At 40.1% G+C, this 20,006-nt stretch overlaps 1 long non-coding RNA gene across 1 annotated transcript; it reads right to left on the bottom strand.

The window, feature by feature from the left end:
* Positions 1-9,436: 9,436 nt before the first annotated feature.
* Positions 9,437-11,035, bottom strand: LOC116083634. The gene is made up of 3 exons (XR_004115821.1): positions 10,843-11,035; positions 10,007-10,178; positions 9,437-9,536 (listed from the first exon to the last, which is right to left on the bottom strand). It is a non-coding gene; the product is annotated as an uncharacterized LOC116083634 (long non-coding RNA).
* Between the last annotated feature and the right edge of the window lie 8,971 nt (positions 11,036-20,006).

Below are 20,006 nucleotides of genomic sequence, written 5' to 3'. Positions count from 1 at the left end.
TGATAAACAACTTCAGCAAAGTAGCTGGATATAAAATTAACTCAAGCAAATCAGAGGCCTTCCTATAATCTTCCCACTTTCAACTCAGCCTCCAACACCAGTAAGTATTCCCTGTGAATTTAGGGATTAGAACAGAAACTTCAGAATTATTTTCAGCAAAATCATAGAAGAAAAATTTCCTAACCCAAAGAAGGAGATACCTATCAAGGTATAAGAAGCATACAGAACACTGAATAGATTGAACCAGAAAAGGAAGTCCCCTGGTACATAATAATCAAAACACTATATATACAGAACAAAATGTGATTACTTATTTTTGTTCTAGAGCTTTCAAGTATGAGATATTAAGTAGCTAGTATGCAACAACTCCAAAATTGTTTAAATATAGCTACCTAGTGCTATGAACATGCTTTTCAAAATTACCTTCATTTTGTCCCATAAGTTTGGGTATGCAATATATTCACTTTCATTGAATTCTAGAAAGTCTTTAATTTCTTTGTTTTTGTGTAGACACATTTTTAATTCATTACAGAATTGTTCAGTTTCCATTAGTTTGTAAGTGTTCTGTTGTTTTGATATCTAGTTTTAATTTATAATGGTCTGATAGAATGCAGTGAGTTATTTCAATTTTCCTGTATTGGTTGAAACTTGCTTTGTGACCAAGACTGAGGTGAATTTTGGAGAAAATTTTATGAAATGCGTAAAATAAAGTGCATTCTTTTATGTTTAGGTGAAATGCTCTATAAATATCTATTAGGTCCATTTGATTTATAACATCTACTAGCTCCAGTATTTCTCTGTTTAGTTTTTGTCTGTATGACCTGTCCTTTGGTGAGAATGGGGTATTGAAGTCTCCAGCTATCTATGTGTTAGAGTTACATTGTAGCAGTGTTTATTTTACAAACTGGAGTGTTTTTATATTTGGGGCATAGATGTTAAAAATTGAAATGTCATCTTGGTGGACTTTTCCTTTGATAAGTATGTAGCATTCTTCCCTATCTATATTGTTTAATTTTGTTTGAAGTCTATTTTGTTAGGTAATAAACTGGGTGTGTCTTCTTGCTTCCTAGGTTCATTTACTTGGAATGTCTTTTTCCAACCCTTTACCCTAAAGTAATGTCTATCCTTGATGTTGAGGTGTGTTTCTTTGGTTCAGCAGAGAGACGGATCATGTTTTCACACCATTCTGTAATCTGCGTCTTTTTATTGGCAAATTTAGACCATTGATGTTGAGAATATCAATGAACAGTGATTGTTGATTCCTGTTATTTGGTGGTGGTGGTGATGGTTCTGGTGTGGGCAGAAAAGAGGGAGACAGAAACAGAGGGAGGGAGGAAGGGAGAGAGAGGGGAGAGAGAGAGAGAGAGAGAGAGAGAGAGAGAGAGAGAGAGAGAGAGAGAGAGGGAATATATGCTTCCCTTTTGATTTTGTTGGTGGGTGATTATTTCCTGTGTCTTCATGGGACATTAATATTCTTAGACTGGCGTGTTTCCTTTTAGCATCTTCTGTAGGGCAGGATTTGTAGATAGGTATTGTTTAATTTTGATTTTTATCATGGAATATCTTATTTTTTCCATCTATGGGGATTGGAATTTTTGCTGGGTATAGTAGTCTGGGTTGGCTTCTGTGGTCTCTAAGAGTCTGCAGTACATCTTTCCAGGACCTTCTGGCTTTATGAGTTTTCACTGAGAAGTCAGATATAATTTTAATAGGTCTGCTTTATATGTTACGTGGTCTTTTTCCTTTGTAATTTTTAATAGTCTTTCTTTGCTCTGCATGTTTAGTGTTTTGATTATTATGTAACTTTCTCTTCTGGTCCAATCTATTTGGTGTTTTATGGGCTTCTTGTACCTTGATAAATGACGTCTTTAGATTAGGATTTTTTATTTCTATGATTTTGTTAAAAATACTTTCTGGTCCTTTGAACTGGGATTCTTCTCTTTATATTTCTATTATTCTTAGGTTTTGTCTTTTCGTGGTGTCTCAGATTTCCTGGATGTTTTGTATCAGACATTTTTTAGATTTACCATTTTCTTTGACCATTTCCTTTATTGTATCCTCAATACCTGAGATTCTCTCTTCCATCTCTTGAATTGTGTTGGTGAAGCTTTCCTCTGTAGTTTCTGTTTGAATTCCTAAATATTTCATTTCCAGAATTCCATCAGTTTGTGTTTTCTTTCTTTGTTCTATTTCCATTTTTATGTTTTGAACAACTTTATTCAGTTTTCAACTGTGTTTCTTGGCTTTCTTTAAAGAGTTTATTCATTTTCTTCCATTTTTTTGTTTGTTATTTCCTTGGTTTCTTTAAGGAACTTTATTAATTCCCTCCTTATGGACCTCTATCATGTTAATAAGGTTGGTTTTAGGGTCTTTTTTTAATGCTTCACCTGTTTTGGCCCTGCTATTGTAGGATAGCTAGGATCTGATAGTGACATATTGCCTGGGCTGTTGTTGGTTTTGTTCTTAATGTTGGCATCCAGGCATCTGGGTTTGGGGTGATTATAAGTTTAGGTGCTGATTTCTGAATTTGTCTCAGAATAGATGGGTATTTTGTTCCTTGGTTTATGCTTCTTCTCTGGTCTTTTGGCCCATCTGACCTATGGTTGATCAGGGGTCTCCTCCACCTGTGTTGAGGGCTAGTTCACAAATATGGACAGGATAGAGGGATTTGGGATAGTGTTTGGGGTTGGGGTTGGGGGGCATCAAAAGAGTCTGGGATGTCCACAGGTGGGCAGTCCACCTGGAGTTCTGGTGGCCAGTCTGCAACCACTTTTGAGACTCTTTGACTCTCTTGTGATAGTTTGGATTAATGGTTGCAGTCACCTTTTACATTCAATTGAAGAGCACTATGCAATAACTTGCTGCTTTCTTCTTAGTTATAACCATAACACATTTATCATAGGTTGAGTTTTGGGGATTCTACTTACTATGAAGCTGTTTCCATGGATACAGGAAGATATTGGAACTTCTCAAGGGCTAGAAGATTGTCTCCAATTATGCAGAGAAAATTAAGGAAAATTGGTTATATAGCAGAGCTTTCTGCAACTACCAAAAATGTGCACTCACTGGTCCTTTCCAGATCACTAGCTCTGAGGTGCAGCAAGTGAAGGGGCTAACACTGTCATAACATGTGCATCAAAGAAATTGGAGATGGACAGCTGCCTTCAGTCTGGCTTTCTGATCAGTAGCTTTACATTATACCTGCCTCCAATATAAATTGTGGAGGAAACTTTACCAGTCTCCCTCCAAATATAAGTGTTTGGAGTTTCAAGTAGTCCAAATTTAAATTCTGCCTTCGCTTAGTTAGAACAGAAGTTTCTTAGCTTTTCCTTTGACTACTTAATCAAATGTAATGTATTGTATATGGAGAATCACACTCAGCAGTCAAAAAGTAAGATCGATATATTCCAGAGATTCCTTTCTTCATTATTTGGCCTATATAATATAGTGGGGTGTGGGGAGAAAACTACAAAACTAGAAGACTCATATTTAGGCCCTGGGCCCTGGTGCTTCCTAGGGACATGACCTTGGGCAAGTTAGTGAAACTTTGCAGGAGATATCCACACAATCATCTGTCTATAATCTGTTATCTATCATCTTATGAATCTGTCTGTCTAATTATTATAACATCATCTACCTACATTTCTATCCATATAATTACCTATCACCACTATGCATATTTTGAGAATAAATAAATATGGTATACATCATGATTGATTTAAATTTTTTCTCCCTTTTTAGTGAGTCTCTTGCTAGTCAAGTAACAATATGTGTTTCTGTATACAACCCAGTCATTTGATGCATCTCTTTTTAGATGATAAATCCTTTTTTCTTAGGAACTTATTAACAGAGGACAGATGCCCCTCAGTGGTGGAACACTTGCTTGGCATGTTTGACACCTTGGATAATCCCCAGAACCACACAATTGTTTTTAAAAAGTTACTGATGGAAAACCAACTATGGGTCAGAATTTATTTTAGATATGTAATAACAACTCCACCCGTAGCCCTGGGCATAGAGTCTATGGGGAGATCAATAGCAAGCAGTGGATAATTGAAAGTTAGTGAAGCCCTCACAATGTTTCAGTGTCTTAAGTGCTATGAGAAGGAAATGGGCCAAAAATGGTCCAGTCTATAGAGACAGGGATAAACCTAGTGGCTAGGTGGCCATCAAGATGAGAGCTGATCAAAGTCTTAAGGAAGTGACTGTCAACTGTAGGACTCTTCTGATGCTTCAAAGCAAGGAGTGTTGTGTTTTAAAGATGAAGATCTTGAGATCCAGAGTAAGGTTAGGCAACTTGCCAGAGCTCACACAGCTGATCAATATCAGAACTGGGATACAAAGACAATGGATTGTCTATCTCTTTTCAGATCTGATTCTAATCTCTTTATCATGCCCGCCCCATGGACTTACAAAGAGCCATATTAGAGTAAATTAATATGCAAATTACAAATGACATCTACTGGTGGTTTAAAAACACAATTAAGGAATATAGGTGGGCTATGGGGTCACTGTGGGAAGAAGAATAAGTCAATCATATGGTCATATATATATGTATTACATAATAAATAAATATTAAGCACATATATGCATATATGTATGTTTAATATTTTCTAAGCTCCTTATAATGAAGAACATGTCTTGTGAAAGATGTCTCTTCACATATTCACTTGGAAGCACGCATCAGAGTATGTGCATCAGAACAGCACAGCTCCAGTGAGAGTTGGATTTCTCGCTCCAGTCGACAAGGCAAGGAAAACACTTCATCTATCCTTGACATCATCGAGGACTCAAAGGGAAGAGAGGAAATGGGGTGAACACCATGAGTGTTCCCTGAGACCTTCCCTCATTTCTCATCCTGGTTCCCTTCCCCTTCCCACCCCCCGTGGGCATGGCTGAGATGTCCATGTGTGACCTCAGTAACAGTGAAGATGGGAGGTCAAGAGAAATAATGTTTTCTCTTCATGGTGGGATCAAAGGAAACACAGAAGTCAGGCAGGTTCCATGTGACATAATCCCAATACTGCAGAGCCAGAGGCAGGGATAACAGGAGCTCAAGACCAACCTGGACTACACAGCAAGATCCTATGTCAAAACCCCAAACAAACCCCAAACAAACAAACCCCAGACTGTGTGTGTGTGTGTGTGTATGTGTGTGTGTGTGTGTGTGTGTGTGTGTGTGAATGTATGCATGTATTTTTAAGGCACTAGTGTAGAAAACATTTACAAAGGGAAATGTAATGGTGTTAAGTACACTTTGTGAGCAATTTTGAAGCATTCTTTTAGATGATTGACCAGACTGTGGCTAACATTAAATGTTATATATCATATGCTTTATTTATTATTGCCTAGAAAATCACCAGATTTGAGTGCAAACATGTTTGTTTTGTTGTTGTTGTTGTTGTTGTTTTTGCTATGGTTTTGTAAGAAGCAAGTTGAGATAAGTCATTTAGAAGACCTCAGACTTAAGGAATGAGTCAGTGTGTTAGGAAGTAAGTTTAACAAGTGGCTTTTAAATGGTGAAAGAGAACTCCCTTGTCTATGAAATCTTAGTGGATTATGACAGATATGAGTTTAAAAGGGGAGCATGTCATTTGGGAGTAGGGAGAGGCCATCGAGATACACACTACAGACAGCTGTAAGTACTGTAGTGGCATACATTACAGTGGATTTTTTTTTTTTTTTTTTTTGGTTTTTTGGTTTTTTTCGAGACAGGGTTTCTCTGTATAGCCCTGGCTGTCCTGGAACTCACTCTGGAGACCAGGCTGGCCTTGAACTCAGAAATCCGCCTGCCTCTGCCTCCCAAGTGCTGGGATTAAAGGCGTGCGCCACCACCGCCCGGCTACAGTGGATTTTATAATGACATTTTATACTTGTATTTCATTCTCCTTTGGTCCCATTTGTCATCCTTCTCTCCTTGATCCTATGACTTCCATCTTGGAAGAGTGTGGATCCTGGAATGGAGCAGGCTCTAGTTCTTCTATGCAGCTGTCAGCTAGGCAAGAGTATGAATGAATGAACTAATTGTAGGCATCTGCTACTAAGCTAGAGAATACAATGTGTCCATCCTAGGATAATCTGTTCCAAGCAGAAACACATACACATGTAAATAAATTTGTGGAAGTCACAATGTCCATCCACTTTTCCCTTTCCTAGACAGACAGGAAGGTTCTGTGTAGTTAAATTGAGGCTCTTCCATGAATTTTGACAAGAAATACAAACAAAAGGATGTACACTTTCTGTCCTAAGTGAATAAGAGTGGGGAGACCTCTCTGTATCCTGTCATCTCTTTCTGGGATAGCTGTGAGGGCCACATCATGTCCTAGATGGCACAGCCACAGGATGCAGAAGGACCAAGTGCATAATGTATCCCTGACATGATGCTTGCTGAGTTTAGGACTGAGATTTAAGTTTCTGGTCTTTTATATCACAGAGCACTAATTAGTTAAGACAGTCCATAAGGACATCAAGGGAGGAATTGGTTAGGGTGTGCATGGATAGTGTATGGATGCAACTGGAAGAGGCTTTTGGAAGAGGGGAATGGCTATCTTTCTCAGAAGGGGAAATGAGAAAAGGGGGAAGTAGAATCTGGAGTATGCCTGATATTTTGACTGGGTGCCATGATGCACACACTGTCTCCTTGGTTTGGCTGGTAGCTATAGATCAAGATAGTGTATGGAAGAGTACCACAAAGCAGGAAGGTTCCCATACCTCATTGTGAAGGGAGGCTCTGCTTCTGTGTTTATTAAGTCCCTCTGTAGGGAACAGTGGGTTTCATCTGAGTGAGCCAACATGGCGGGAGAATTAAACGACCACCTTTAGCCCAAATGAAATAATGAGCATTCATAAACTCTTGTTGAATTTGTTGCTTCTTATTTGCATTAGTTTTTCTTAGAGAAAAGTTTGCCTTTAAGGAAAAAAGAATACATTATTATTAAAAAGACTGAAATTCATGGGGCCCAAGTGAGGATGCGTCAATCTTACTTGGGAGGAGGAAGAAAGCAGTCACAGGAGAGGGAGGGACCTTCGCGGGAAAGGCATCAGGGAGGGGAAGAAGAGAACATGATCAGGTATTGGGGGGTGGGGGGGCAGGACTAAAGCCCTGAGGTCCAGCAGAAAGAATGGAAACAGGTAACCTAGGGAGGTAGGAGGTGGGGGGATGCACCTCTAGTATGTACCAGAGACCTGGGAGGTGAGAGGCTCTCAAGACTCAAAGGGAGGGACCTTAGATAAAATGCCCTACAGTGGGGAGAGGGAACTTGTAGAGTCCATCTCCAGTAGAAAGACAAGGCATCAAATGAGAGAGGGGGTTGCTATCCCACAGTCAAAACTCTGACCCATAATTGTAGGGATAAAAATGGAGAAGAGCCTGAGGGAAAGGAGATCCAGCGGCAGGCCAAAATTGAGATCCAGCTCAGGGGGGCAGGGGCCAAGGCCTGACACTATTACCAATGCTACAGTGTGCTTACAGAGAGGAGCCTAGCATGGCTTCCATCTGAATGGTCCAACAAGCAGCTGAAAGAGTCAGATGCAGATATTTATACCCAACCAATGGACAGAAGCTGCTGACCCCTGTGGTTGAATTAGGGGAAAAAAATGGAAGAAACTGAGGTAGAGGTCGACCCTATAGGAAGACCAGTAGTCTCAACTAATCTGGACCCCTGGGATCTCTCAGACACTGAGCCACCAACTAGGCAACATACACCAGCTGATTTGAGACCCCCAACACATATACAGCAGAGGACTGCCAGGTCTGGAATCAGTCAGAGAACAAGCACCAACCCTCGAGAGACTTGGGGCTCCAGAGAGTGAGGAAGTCTGATGGGGTGGGGGTGAGGGTAGGGGTATCCTCTTGGAGATGGGGAGTGGGGGAAAGAGAATAGGTGTGGGATGTGGAACAGTTGGAGGGTGGACCGGCAGGAGGATAAAATCTGGGCTATAAAAAAAGATTAAAGAATTAAAAAAAAAAAGACTGAAATTCATGGGAAAATGCCAGTTCTAGCTCAAAAATTTCACACTAATATCTTGGGAGATGATCAACTTATGAATTTACTCTTTGCATTGTTGTAATTATTTAGTATCATTATCATCATCATGTATTGTAAGAAGTCCTGTCTCCACTGAAACAATAATAACTACAAGTTAATAAGGAAGGTTTTTCAACCTCTTCATATGTCTTCAAAGTTTTCATGACCTTGAATTTCCTGGCAGAAGACCAGGTTCAGCCAACAACTTAATTCGTTAATTTGAAACAGAACTCTTGCATCTGACTTAAATGACTTGCTTTCAGAGCATGCTCCTAGTTTTAGGTGTGCTAGAGTCCTTTTAGAAGAGCAAACCGCAAGGCAGAAAATGCCCTCACCAGATTAGCCTGTGGGCAAATCTGTGCAGCATTTTCTTGATTGATAATAGATGTGGGAGGGCTCAGCTCACAGTGAGTGGTGCCATCCCTGGGCTACTGGTCCTGGGTTCTGTAAGAAAGCAGGCTGAGTAAGGTGTGAGGAGCAAGCCAGTAGGCAGCAATCCCCCATGACCTCTGCACCAGCTCCTGCCTCCAGGTTCCTGTTTTTGAGTTCCTGTCCTGAAGAACTACAATGTGAAAGTGTAAGCCAAATAAACCCTTTCCTCCCTAAGCTTTTGGTTACTGTGTTTTATCACAGCAATAGAGATCTATCACTTGCTGACAGAAGCCTGGGATATGATAACTGTCCCCTGAGAGGCTGTGCCAGAACCTGACCAATACAGATGAGCCAAACATCAGACTGAGAGTGGGGACCCCAATGAAGAAGTTAGGGCAAGGACTGAAGTTGCTGAAGAGGTTTGCAACCTCATAGGAAGAGCAACAATGTCAACCAACCAGAGTCCCCAAAGCTCCCAGGGACTAAACCACCAACCAAAGAGTACACATGGGGGTACCCATGGCTCCAGTTGCATATGTAGCAGAGGATTACCTTATCTGGCACCAATGGGAGGATGCCCCTTGGTCCTGTGGATGCTCAATGACCCAGCATAGAAGAATGCTAGGATGCTGAGATGGGAGTGGTGGGCGGGTAGGGGAGTACCCTCATAGAGGCAGGGAGGGGGAGGCGATGGGTTTGTGGAGGGGAAACTGGGAAGGGGGATTACTTTGAAATGTAAATAAATAAAATAACCAATAAAAAATAAAAGCTAAAAAAACACCAAAAAAAGCACAAAGACAAAAAGAGTTTAACTGTAGTATTATAGCAATGTTTAATTTTCTAGAAGGCAGGAGCACTCTGTCCCAAAGTTGAGAGGAATGCTAGTGAAGCGAGTTAGATTCTCCCAAGCAACCTGCTATTTTTTTTTTTTTCCTTCAGAGCAGCCAGCTGGGGTTGTCATTAGGAGAAGTATCTCCTTCTCCCTCCATTAGCCATGAAGAGCACTGGCTGTCATGCTCACAGACAGCTCTTCTCTCTTTTGGGGAATCCTTTGACCTTGTTTGTAGGAATAGGATCAGTAGTAGATGCTGGGGTGCTGCGAGTGATCTTGTGACTCCTCAAAAACTACGCCTACCCCTAAATAGGGAAATTGATAAATTCATATATGTGCACAATATTGGGCCACTTTTACCTTTTAAAAAATTTGGTTTTCCATAACCAAAATTAACCTGTGTTGAGATCACAAAAGTGAATTGGGATGATACCATCCAATTTTTAAATGGCTCATAATTATTGAGTATTTGTGCTACATGCCAATAGCTTTTCCTCAGAATGTTCCAAGGAGAAATTATTATTATTGCCATTTTACAAATAAAAAAGGTGGACTTGAAGAAACTTGATGAAGTCAGAGACCCACCAGGAAACCAAGACACAGTATCTCTCCCCTGAGCCTCTGCTTTGACATCAGAATGTGCCACATGAGAACCAGTGAAATTAACTATGGCAATCAAATCCATTCCATTCACCAATTGCCATCATGGTCATTGCTCTACAAGGCACACAGCATGCAGCCCCCCAAGAGCAAAGCCAATATCCCACAGTCCTACCTTAGTATTGTGTGGCTGGTTATTTTCACAGACATATATTTGGGGCTTGTCAGAATTCAGGGAAAACCATAAAAGTGCACCCAGGGAAACATGACTTTTATGCGTTGTTCTTTTGGAACATTTACTAGATGATAGAAAGTCCCTTTGCTGTCTCTAAGATGCAAGAGTGGGCCTGCAAATTAATAAAGTAAATTTGTGAGTTTATATCTAAGTGAGTACATCTCACATGTCAAAAATCTTGTTCTATCACTATAGGCTCATTTTATTGCAACCAATGTGGGAATTTATTTTGAAATCAAAGGGTTCCCAAGACTTGTTCCTGTCCCTTATTGGTACCTCATATTTTATAGGATAATGTTGTACACATAGTGCAATGCCTTTGAGCATCCACAGAACCCACAGAACAGAAGAAGTACCTAGGAGGGGATCAGCATCTTGAAACCTCTATCTATGGTTCTTGGAACTATCATAGAAAGAGTACTCTCATTTCCAGGAGTTGTGTTTGCTTTAATTAGGGTTTCTGGGCTGAGCGTGGGATGCATGCATTATGGGCAATGTGGAAATGGAGATGGGGTTGTATTGCCGAGGCTTTGGGGAAAGCCTCTAAGAACAGCTGTCTTTACACAGTGGTGCAATCAAGCCCGAGGAGCTCTAAGGCTCTCAGAGTCTCTGTCCTCCTATCCACCACAGCCCTGCATTATGCTGCCTGATAGAGTCAGGAAAAGGACGCTCAACTCATGTTTCCTGATCCTCCCTGCAAAAGAGTTCAGTGTCAACAGCTGTCACCTCAAGTCACTGGCTTCAAATCAACCTGGCATATATGTGAATGTACTCACCCAAATGGTGAAATGGCTTATTTGAAGATTGCTTTTCAGCAGCAGACATTGTTGGAGAATTCTATACCACAGGGAATAAGGCAAGGCCTTGTTTAGAGGAACTGGACCCATCAATTCTCTCTTTATTCCTGACACCATTGCTTTTTCTTTAAAGAGATGTTTTCAGATATTTTTCTTCTCTTTTAGAGGAAAAAAATAGCCCTAAAATAAGAAATGGAAGGTAACTTATTAAACACAGAGAAAGGCCTATAGCTATTTCATGTCTTGAAGTTAGCCAGGGGACAAAATAGAATTCAAAGTCACCATCTGGGCTCTCTAGTCTTATGTCAACTTGACTCACAAACTAGAGTTATCTGGAAGGAGGAACCTCAATTGAAAAAAAATGCCTCCATAGGTTATAAGGTAATTTCTTATTTAGTGATTAATGGGGCGAGGGCCCAGTCCATTTCTGGACTCCTCTAAGAGGGCAGATTAAGCAAGCAAGGGGAAGCAAGCCAGGAAGCAGCACCCTCCATGGCCTCTGCATCAGCTGCTGCCTCCAGGCTCCTGCCCTGTTTGAGTTCCTATCTTGACTTCGTTCATGGATGCATAGTGAACTGGAAGTGTAAGCCAAATAAACCATTTCCTCCCCAACTTGTTTTTGATGACCATGGAGTGTCATCACAGCAACAGAAATTCTAACTAAGGCACCTTTGGGTACCTTTAATTCATAATTTTCTTTCTAATGAGATTGGAATGAGTTTTGCAGTGGAGGTGCAGCATGCCTAACAACCACAAGCTTCCAAACTTTAGAAATGGAATCTCTGAATTCCTGACTTTGTTAGTTTGAAAGTGCAGCTCTATCTCAAAGTGACAGCTACCTCCAGGACAGTAGAGTCTCTGGAAGTGCTTCCAGAGACATTTAGAAACAGCATCATTGTGTAGTCTCATCAGAGAAGTTCTGGACTGTGCACTTAAGACAAAACAGACACGATAGGAATGGTGATGGGATGGAGAAGAGAATTGCTCTTTATACCCTAAACATATACTTACATATTATGTTGCTGATGTCTGGAGATGGATGTGAGTGTTTCTAGATGTTTGGTCTCTTATCCCAAGAATTGGCAGTAAGGCATCACATAGATTTGCAAAAGTATGAAGATAACTTGCAAGGGACACACATGGGTGCAAGCAAAACACCCATACACATGAAAATAAAACAAATATTTTTTTAAAAGAAGCAATAGCAAACAACGAGTTTAAATTTTTATCTGTCATTAAATTGTAGCCATTCTTTTTGTTATGAAGATCAAATTTCAGGAAACAATAAAAGGTCTGTGTTGGCATTTCCATTATTTCCTCATTCTGAACCAGAAAGTTCTTTATCACGTGTTATTTTAAAGATATTTAAACACAGTCTAATGATATATGAACAGAAAAAAATGCACTGTCAAGATTGGTGGTCACATGCATACTCGGGGATATTAATTATCATTTTGGGCTTCCTTTAATGGGGTTCAAGAGAAGGAAGAACTTGATTACTAAGGATGTGCAGTGAGATATTTTTCTGTTTTAATTGATAGATTTGGTCATATAATCAATTTTTCTGGGCGTGTTTCTTCCCATAATGCACCTGATTTTGATCATAGGCATGCTTACTTATGAATACGCATATGGTGGCAAATCTCAGATTCTCCTCAAGTTTACTTGAAAGCACAGCTTTGTCTAACTACACCCATTGTTTTAGACCAAGTTCTTGGACTAGTCCCAACAGACCAGATCAAACCAGAATGGAGTCACTTGTATTGTTTCAAATAAGCAAGGTGGATTTTGAAACAGACTAAAACCAAAACAAACAACAAACAAAAGCAAGGAAATTGACAAGGAACTGTCTCAGGGACTCAATTTACCTGGTGTGAAAATACAGAATTCCTGTAGCTTCAAGTCTGTATACAAAGGAATGTAAGAGCCAACTTGTGTAAGGGTCCATGATTTGCAGAAGAATGATACTCCAGTCTCATGTGAAAGCAGAGAGCATTTTATTCTGCAGAAGTCCAGCATGCTGGGGTCTACCAGAGCAAGGAATGTGCTCTGTTGTCTTCCTCCTCCTTATGCAGCCAGGACCCAAGACAAAGGACTGACATCAAAGTGTCCCAGTGATGGCTTCCAAGCCCCTTTTCCTGTACACACTCACTACTTGGCTTTTATCAAACACGGCTCCAAATGTTTCTTATGTGCTGATCACTTTACTACCTCTTATGCTCCACAAGTTATAAAAGATGCTTCATGACGTATTATGTCTGAAACTGGGTCGTGTCTCACACTGATTGTGTCAATGAAAAATGCAATTGCATTTATTATCAACAATTAGTTGGATTGGGCATTTTAGCTGCTATTATACACATTAATATCATATACCAAACAAAACAGCAGAATAGAGAGCAATTGCCAAATACCTTGGAAATAGATAGATGATATTTCAAGTCAAGAGAGTTAGATGTGACTAGTAATGTGCTGTATAGGAATATCAGTTAAAGGTTAAACATCAGTTTTCCAGAAATATAGAAGAAAATTTTAACTTTCAGGATCAAATAACTCAATTAAAAGGGAGAAATATAGACTTATAATAGTGCCCCAAAATTGCAGATGGATGTCTGAAGCTTAGAAGAGAATTCTCAAGATGATGTACTTACATTTTAATTTCAAAGACAAAAAGATCAAAAGTAAATGCTTGATTGTTGATATTCTCTCTAAGGAAGAGGTGACACCTGTGCTGGCATGTCCTGCTGTTCACAGGCCTTCAGATGCAGATGGGCTATGGCTAATTCTGACTTAGCCTGCCAAGTCCCGGCCTGCCTTGGAGAAGTGAAAAGTATATCGTACATGTGGGATGCAGAAGAGGGATGGATTCTGTCCGGTTCCTGCGTTTTAGCCTCATTTGATGGCTTCCCTGTGTCTTGTGAAGAGCCCTGTGGGTAGATAGACGGGCCTCCTTTTACCTCTGAGCTTAGCTGATGACTTGGCTGGGTTCTTAGAATATTACCCAAAGGTACAGGGTGGAATTGAATTTTTCTTTGGATTTTGTTCTTGCCTGCATGGCTCACACTAATCCTCTGCTCCAGTCATTCCTGGGTTTCTCAGGAGGAGGGGTATGAGAGAGACAAGGGGGAGATAATGAGCCTATTTGATGCCAACTCTCTCAGCCAGTGCAGCCACCCCCCACTGAGGGTGCTTGAAATCAGCCCACAGCCGCTGAGAGAGCCTTGCTGTAATCCAGTCTAGCTAGTCAAGCCCCTTGTAAACTACCCACCCACTCAGAGCTAAGTGACTGCAAAATAGCTGTGCTGAAATTCTCTAATGGGAGCCATGAGAACAACGGAGGGGACATTCCATTTGGGGCTACAAAGGTAGACTTAGGATCTTCAGACAGAGTTCTCTAGGAATCAGCTTTAAACTCTAAGTGGGAGAGAATCTTCAATGGCCCATGGCAAAGGGTATAGGTATAAGGTTCTTTTTAGTAATGATGATGGTGGTGGTGGTGGTGGAGATAGCAAAGGGCCTGCTCACACCAGTTATGGTGCTTAATGCTTTGTCTCATTTAATATAATCAAATACAAATCTTGTAGCAAGACTTTGAAGATATCTTACTAGGTCTATTTTACAGATAAGGAAATTAAAAATAAGAGGTAGTAATTTACCCACTGTGATGGTTTCAATGAAACGTCCCCAATAGTCTCAGGCATTTGAACACTTGGTCCCTAACTGTTGGCACTGTCTGGGGAGGCTTAGGAGATGTGGCTTTGCTGGATCAAGTATGTAACTTTAATTTTTTTCAAAGCCTACTTTTAATGATGGTTCTTAAATGCGTTGACCTTCCTTCTAGCCCACTCCCCACCGGAGGTATTGGGAAAGAAAGGATATGGACCTGTTTAGAAATTGTTCTTTGGAGCAAATCCCATCTGCTATGTCAGGAAATCAGCAGTTCAGGTTGCAGGTCAGCAGTGGCAGCTCGGTCCACTCCCAAACACTTCATGGATACACCAGCAGTCCAGTTCGGTAGAGTCAGCAGAGCAGCACCAGAAGCACAACTTAGCAGGAACAGCCAGGCCTCGGCCAAGTCAGCACAAGGGTGAGCAGGAGGACCAGGATTACCAGGAACATGAGAAGTTTCTTGGCTATGTCTCTCTCAGTGAAGCTAAGATCAGCGAAGCCTCGAGACCAAGAAGTACTTAGCTAAGCAACAAGCCAAGCAAGCTCCAATCATTGTTCCTTGAGGCCTTTTTGTACTCCCTCCAAACATTAAGTGTCCTCCCTCCACATGTGTTGCCTCAGCACAGGAGTCTTAGCAAAACTCCATGTGAGTCCGCAGAAGCGTCAGGAAACTGCAGCATACCACAGAAGGTTTTAGTGCGTTTCTCTCTATGGAGTCCTGAAAAATGGAGTCCAATTATACAATGTAAGGCAGACCAATACATGCATTCTGCTAGTGAAGAATTCTTCATCATGTGTCCTTTCACTTGCTTTCTTTAGCCAAACATCCTTTCACTTGTGTCTGCTTCATGGAACATTCCATCATGAGTCGGCCTTAGACTTTTACCTGTGTTTGCTTCAGTGAAATGTTACTTCACTTGTCTTCTTTATCAAAACGTCCTTTCACATGTGTCCACTTCAGGAAAATACCCCTTTGCGTGTTTGCCACAGTAAAGCACCATCCAACACAACGACTTTCCAAAGAACCCTTAAGTTTCCACTTCACAAGTGTGTCACTAGAGATGGGCTTTTTGGTTTTAAAACTTCCCACCACCCCCAGTTTGTTTTCTCTGCTTTCTGTGTGTGGTTCAAGATGTGAGCCCTTAGTTCTCCGTTTTTAGCTCCAGCCACCTTGTCTGCTACCTATCAGTATGCTGTCCCTGTCGTCATGGGCCCAACCCCTCTAGAACTGTAATCCCCAAATAAACCCTTCTTTCTGAAATTTGCATCGGTCATGATATTCATAAAAAATAAAAAGTAACCAACACCCTCAACATAACATCAAAGTTTCACCTAACATAGGTCCCTATCTCTGTCTCCCCAGCTCTCCCTCACTCTCTCCTTTCTGTCATCCTTTCTCTTTCTCTTTCCCTGGGTCTTTTTTATAAAGAATCAGTATATGCAAGATTGAGGACTGGCTAGGCAAGCTAGAAATCCCCAGGCAGCTGTCTGCAAGGCAGGCTGAAATTTCAACCTGAGTTGAATTCCTGTACCATAGATAGGATTTTATTTTCCTTATTTATTTAGTTCTACTCCTTGAGCTGATAAAGTGATTGAATTAGGCCCACCAAGATTATCTCTCTTCAATGACCTCCCTTATTTAAAGTAAATGAATTAGACTTCAATCACAAAATATATTTTCTGCAACATGCAAATTAGTGATTTATTGACTCTCTGGGGGGCTATAGTTTAGGCAGATAAATGCATAAAATTGACCATCTATGATGGTTTAAATAAGAATGTCTCCTATAGGCTCATGTTTAATCCCCAGTTAATGGAACTGTTTGGGATGGACTTAGGAGGTACGATCTTGTTGGAGGAGGTGTGTCTGTCAGTGGAGGTGGGCTTTGAGGTTTCAAAACCCCACATCAGACCCAGTTCCTTTCTCTGTCTCTTGCTGTGAAGAGATAACATGATCAAGGCAACTTGAGTTTATCAGGGTCTTGCTTATAGTTTTAGAGGGTTAGTCCATGACTGCAATGGGCAGTCAGAAGTGGTGCTGGAGCAGTGGCTGAGAGCTTACAACTAATCCATAAACATCACACACACATACACACACACACACACACACACACACACACAGAGAGAGAGAGAGAGAGAGAGAGAGAGAGAGAGAGAGAGAGAGAGAGAGAGAGAACACTAACTGGAAACAGTGTGTGCTAAGCTTCCTAATCCTTCTCAAAGAGGTCCACTCAGTGGGGGCTAAGTATTAAAATATACAAGTCTATGAGGGCCATTCTCACAACACCATACCTGCTGAGCCATCTCACCAGCCTGTAATATTTCATAAAGATTCATAAAGGTCATGGGAAAATTGATAGTGTTTTCCATTGGCATGAAGATGACTTGTACCTGTATGATGGCACAAAACTGTGCAGAGTAAGTACCTCCCCCATGGGGGGGGGGCGGGAAGGGAAAGGCCCTTCAGCCCAACTGCAACTGCAAGGAAAGAAAGGCCAAGCCAGTGACTTAGCTCAGCAAGAAAAATGGTACCCATGAGAGAACACTAGCTTAGAGGATGAATGTGCTGCCAGTGAATTACATGGGAACCCTGTCCCTTGTGAGTTCATTTAAATATAATGTATACGAGCTCTTGTTCAGAATTTTGTACTCTTTTCTTGAGGCAAGGATACTGTCTAGGTCAAATATGTCTACCCTCTTGCCTCATGTTAGGTGCCATGTTTGGAATGGTGTTAGATTTTATTCCAGTACTTTCATATGAAGTCATCCCTGCCACTTAATCTTCCACTGCAGTGCACAACGAAGCCCTCTCAGCCTAATGGGTTCAGCAGTCTCTCCTGGGATGATAGCCAGAATTGGATTGATATGCTGGCTTTAAAGGACATGAAAAACACAAGGAACCTTTCAGGCCAAATAAGTAACAAGAAAAAGAAAGAGAAAGCATTTCTGTTAACAGAACTAAGTGAGGTTTTTTTGTTTTGTTTTGTTTTGCTTAAAAATATCAACTATGCTGCACAATACAACCAGAGTGATTCATAAGGCAGAAGAACTGGCTGCATTTAATAGGGTCATTTGATTATAATGCCTCAAATGGAAATGCTTCTATTTTTGCTTAAATAAAGATGTCTGTAATGGTAAACATGAGCATAGTCAGACCTATAATGTGATCAGTCTAGAAAGAGGCTGAGAAAATGCCAGAGAGTGAGACCTGAGCTGTAATCTGTGACAAAATGTGAAATGTACCAAAGATACCCACATCCCTGGAGTAAATACACAAGGTAGATCCTTAGATATTCCATCTCTGGCTCTAAGGAAGAATTTGGAGAACTCAAAGACATATCTTACCAAATGCCCTTGCTGAGTTCTTCTATCTCCTGTCTTCTTAAAACTCTTTCTAGATAGGCAGTGTGACTCTGAACAAAATAACTTAGAACTCAGCCTTTTTTTGCTCTTGAACCAATTGAATGAAGGAAGGGATGTCCAAATTGACTTTGGTTTAATAGCTTTGTGAATCTGTAAAGGTCTACATGAAGCAATGCTTATAACTGCAGTTATAATACTCTGTATCAGTAACTAAATTTTCTTAAGATGAATTTAAAGTCACCTTGTCCTAGAAAGGATTTAAGATGATGTATTATGGCTTTCCCAAAACTATGAATAATAGAAATGGAAGAAGTAACCCAGGTCAAAGGCATAGCAGGCATTTTCAACAAAATCGTAGATTTTTCCAATCTGAAAAAGGAGCTGCCTGTCAAGGTACAAGAAGCATATAGAACACAAAATAGACTAAACCAGAAAAGGATTCTCTGGACCAAATAGCAATCAAAAGTCTAAACGCACAGAACAAAGAAGGAATATTAAAAGCTGCAAAGGAAAATAACATAGAAAGGCAGACACAGAAGAATAAGACCTTAATTCTCAATGGAGACTTTTAAAGCTGGAAGAGTCTGGATAAATGTTCTCCAAACTCTGCAAGACCACATATGGTAGCCCATATTATTATATCTAGCAGAACTTTCAATCACAATAGATGGAGAAAGAAAGACATTCTATGATGAAATCAAATTTAAGCAACATCTATGTACAAATCCAGTTCTATAGAAAGCACTAGAAGTAAAACCTGACAAGGCTAGTCACACCCAACAAAACATAAGGAATAAATAGTATCAGACCATTAAATCAAAACAAGTGGGGATAAAACCCAAACCATCACAACAAAATAACAGGAATCAATAAATGCTTCATTAGTTATTCTCAATATTAATGGTTTCTCAATTCCACATTAAAAGGACAAAGACTAACAGGAATGATTTGCAATTAGTATCCATCCTTCTGTGGTGTCCAAGAAAAACATCATAATGTCAAGAATAGATATCACCTCAAGGTAAAAGGATGGATAAAAATAATACAAGCAAGCTGACCTAAGAAGCAAGCTGGTGTTACCATTTTAATATCTGACAAACTAGACTTCAAACCAAAACTAATTAGAAGATTTAAGGAAGAACAGTACATATTAATTGAAGGGGTAAATCTACAAAGAGGATACCTGCAATTCTTAACTTCTAATCACCAAACAAAAGGGAAACCAAGATCATAAAAGAAATACTACTGTAGTTTAATTACATGTCAACACACATGGTGATGGTGAGTGACTTCAAAATCTACTCTCGCCCATAGACCGGTCATCCAAACCCAAGCAAAACAGAAAACCTGTGGTGATAGTTGAATAAAACAAATGAACCTAATAGATATTTACAGAACATTTCATCCAAATACAGAAGAATATACCTTTTTCTCAGCAGCTCATGTGGCTTTCTCCAAATTTGACCACATACCTGGACATAAAGCAAGTTGCAACAGATGCAAGAAAATTGAAATAACAGTCTGCATCCTATCTGACCCTCATGGATTAAAGCTGGATATCAACAACAACAGAAACAACAGAAAGTTCATAAACTGATTAAAACTGAATACCTCACTACTGAATGGAAAATGGGTCAAGACAAAAAATAAGAAAGAAATTTTAAAACTTTCTATGACTGAATGAAAATGAATACACAACACACCCAAACTTAAGGGACACAATGAAGGTAGCTGTAAGAGGCAACTTCATAGCACTATGTGCACACACACACACAAACACACACACACACACACATACACACACACACACACACGGAGAATCTTATATAAGTAACTCAACAACACCCCTAAAAATGCTACAACAAAAAGAAGACATCACACCCAAAAGGATCAGATGGAAAGAACTAATCAAACTCAGGCCTGAATCAATAAAATAGAAACCAGCAAACAAACAAAAGCTAATACGAAGATTCAATGAAACAAACAGTTGGTTCTTTGAGAAAATAAGTAAAATTGACAAACCCTTAGGTAAATTAACTAAAAGTTGATGAGAGAAAAGATCCAAATGAACAAAATTAGAGATGAAATGAGAACATAACAATAGACATCAA

The sequence above is a fragment of the Mastomys coucha genome, unplaced genomic scaffold, assembly GCF_008632895.1.
Source record: "Mastomys coucha isolate ucsf_1 unplaced genomic scaffold, UCSF_Mcou_1 pScaffold8, whole genome shotgun sequence".
In the NCBI taxonomy this organism is placed as follows: domain Eukaryota; kingdom Metazoa; phylum Chordata; class Mammalia; order Rodentia; family Muridae; genus Mastomys; species Mastomys coucha.
The sequence above is the reverse complement of the archived record's forward strand: the minus strand, read 5'-3'. Positions and strand labels throughout refer to the sequence as shown.